The sequence below is a fragment of the Tachyglossus aculeatus genome, chromosome 23 (genome assembly GCF_015852505.1).
Source record: "Tachyglossus aculeatus isolate mTacAcu1 chromosome 23, mTacAcu1.pri, whole genome shotgun sequence".
In the NCBI taxonomy this organism is placed as follows: Eukaryota; Metazoa; Chordata; class Mammalia; order Monotremata; family Tachyglossidae; genus Tachyglossus; species Tachyglossus aculeatus.
The window spans coordinates 31,526,681-31,530,014 of NC_052088.1; the positions used below are offsets into that span (position 1 = coordinate 31,526,681).

A 3,334-nucleotide genomic window follows, 5' to 3' on the forward strand; every position below is an offset into this window, starting at 1 on the left:
AGATATGAGGCTACTGAAAATCAGACAAATGGCCATCCTAACAATCAACCAGTGGTATTTATTGAGTGCTTACTGTGTGTAAAGCACTTTATTAAGCACTTGTACTATGCTTTAATGGCCTTCTAAATTCCAATAATCCATCTGTACTTCATGTTTGAAAGGGAACACGTGTTGGGGGATTCCTTGCAGTGAAACCAATCGAACAATCAGTCGATAATATTTAATGAATACCTACAGTGTACAGAGCCCTGTACCAAACACTTGACAAATACAATATATTGGAGTTGGGAGACACAGTCCCTACCCCAAGGATGGGAGCAAGGCCTACGGGTAAAAGCACAGACCTCAGCAGAGGCCCTGGCTTCAAATCCCAACCCTGCCTTTTGTCTGTTGTGTGGCCTTGGGTAAGTCACTTAACTGCTCTGTGCCTCAGTTCCCTCATCTATAAAATGGAGATTAAGACTGTGAGCCCCATGTGGGACATGGACTGTGTTCAACCTGATTAGCTTGTACCTACCCCAGCACTTAGGATACTGCCTGACATAAAAAGCACTAAGTAAATACCATATTAAAAAACACACCCTGATTAGCTTGTATCTAACTCCAGCACTTAGTATAGTGTCTCTCATCCTGTCCCGGCTGCATTACTGCATCAACCTCCTCTCTGATCTCCCATCCTCCTGTCTCTCCCTACTTCAGTCTATACTTAACTCTGCAACCCGGATTATCTTTGTGCAGAAACGCTCTGGGCATGTCACTCCCCTCCTCAAAAATCTCCAGTGGTTGCCTTTCAACCTACGAATCAAACAAAAACTCCTCACTCTCGGCTTCAAGGCTGTCCATCACCTCGCCCCCTCCTACCTCACCTCCCTTCTCTCCTTCTCCAGCCCAGCCCGCACCCTCCACTCCTCTGTCGCTAACCTCCTCACTGTTCCTCTTTCTCGCCTGTCTCACCATCAACCCCCGGCCCACGTCCTTCCTCTGGACTGGAATGGCCTCCCTCCACACATCTGCCAAACTAGCTCTCTTCCTCCCTTCAAAGCCCTACTGAGAGCTCACGTCCTCCAGGAGGCCTTCCCAGACTGAGCCCCCTTTTTCCTCTCCTCCTCCCCGTCGCCTCCCGGCCCTACCTCCTTCCCCTCCCCACAGCACTTGTATATATTTATACAGATTTATTACCCTATTTTACTTGTACATATTTACTACTCTATTTTATTAATGATGTGCATATAGCTACAATTCTATTTATTCTGACGATTTTGACACCTGTCTACATGTTTTGTTTTGTTGTCTGTCTCCCCCTTCTAGACTGTGAGCCTGTTGTTGGGTAGGGACCGTCTCTATATGTTGCCGACTTGTACTTCCCAAGCACTTAGTACAGTACTCTGCACACAGTAAGCGCTCAATAAATATGATTGAATAAATGAATGGCACACAGTAAGTGCTTAACAAGTACCATTTAAAGAACAAAAAATAAGGATCTTGCAATCTAAGAGGGAACCGGGACACTAACATAAAGTACAGGTAGTGGAGTAGATCCCCTCTCAGAGTTGCACCTGGAGAATTTCCAGTCCTCTACCAGTCTCGGCTAAGGGAGGGAGAGTCAAGCAGAGGCCTATCTATTCCATTCCTAGCTTGGCCAGTGGCTAGCCAGTGGAAGACAATCTGCTACAAGTCAAAACTCACCCATGCCAGTCAGCAGCAGGATGGGAGAGAGTCGAGGGCAGAGACTTGAGCTGACTGCGCAGAAGGCGGCGATGGTAAACCGCTTTCGGATTTTTACCAAGAAAACTCTCTGGATCCACTACCAGAACAATTGCAAATGGAGAGTAGGGTGTTCTGGAAGAGATGTGTCCAGGGGTTGCTATGGGTCAGAAACGACTCTACAGCAGACAACAACAACAACAAGTGTTGTGGGGCTGGGGTGAATAGCCTAGTGCTTCAAGCTAGGAATGGAATGGGTAGGCCTCTGCTTGACTGTCTTACACAACTGAGACTGATAGAGTACTGGAAACTCTCCAGGAGTGACCCTGAGAGGTGCCCACAACACTTCCATATCTTTAAATCGTATATGATAAATTCCTTATTTATTTATATTGATGTCTGTCTCCCCCTCTTGGCTGTAAGCTCATTATGGGCAGGGAATGTGTCAGCTTCTTCGGTTATATTTACTCTCCCAAGAGCTGAGTACAGTGTTCTGCACATAGTAAACACTCAATAAATACCATTAATTGATTGATTTTTTAATGGCATTTATTAAGTGCTTACTATGTGCAAAGCATTGTTCTAAGCGCTGGAAGCACTGTTCTAAGCGCTGGAACAATAATAATAATGGAATTTGTTAAGTGCTCACTATGTACCAAACACTGTTTTAAGAGCTGGGAGGAATACAAGGCAATCAGGTTGTCCCAGTTAAGGCTCACAGTCTTAATCCCCATTTTACAGATGAGGTAACTGAGGCACAGAGAAATTAAGTGATTCGCCCAAAGTCACACAGCTGACAAGTGGCGGAGCTGGGATTAGAACCCATGACCTCCGACTCCCAAGCCTGTGCTCTTTCCACTGAGCCACGCGGCTTCAGGCTTTGCAAGGCATAAGATAGATCACTTGAGATACTAGGATCCAAGGCAACCTACCAAAGAGGGGGTGATGTCATCAAAATCCTGGCACCTAGTAAGCTTAACAAATACCATTAAAATACCATTAAAAAAAAACACTCCCAATAGGTTCAAAATGGCCCCAGATACAGAATATGGGCTGCAGTTTTTTTATTACCGTAACCAGCAGCGATGAGTCCTCGTAACGTTTGATTCTTCCCTCATAATTTATAGCCTCTCCATCCCAAATTTAACAATGCCTTGAAAAAAGTGGATAGTGTTTCACCGCAAGATTTCTAAGGAAATATTTACAGCCGCAGAGGAGGATGTGTGTATATATTTCAGAATTTGGTGATTTATAATTCATCCTGTATTTCACCATGAAATAGAGATCATGTAATAAAAGCAGTAGCAGAGAGAGTCCATTGAGGATTAGAGCATCTTCTGAAAAATCATTTTTAAGATGCTGGAGGGAGACCAGAGAAGCGGTTTGGAATATGCATCTCTTGGCTGAGAATACACGACAATGCCCTTGTCAGAAGCTTCCAACATATTCATTCATTCATTCGATTGTACTTATTGAGTGCTTACTGTGTGGAGCGCTGCATTAAGAAAAGCAGGGTGGCTTAGTAGATAGAGCCCTAGCCTCCCCCGTCCCTCACCCCCAGTGATCTGGTCGTCTACTTCATTAAGAAAATTAACACCATCACTTGTGAGCACTGTACTAAATACAAGGG

The 3,334-nt window shown here is 44.7% G+C and overlaps 1 non-coding gene across 1 annotated transcript; it reads left to right on the plus strand.

The window, feature by feature from the left end:
* The first annotated feature begins 1,538 nt into the window (after positions 1-1,538).
* Positions 1,539-1,676, plus strand: LOC119944843. The gene has a single exon (XR_005455991.1). It is a non-coding gene; the product is annotated as a small nucleolar RNA SNORA7 (small nucleolar RNA).
* The last annotated feature ends 1,658 nt before the right edge of the window (positions 1,677-3,334 follow it).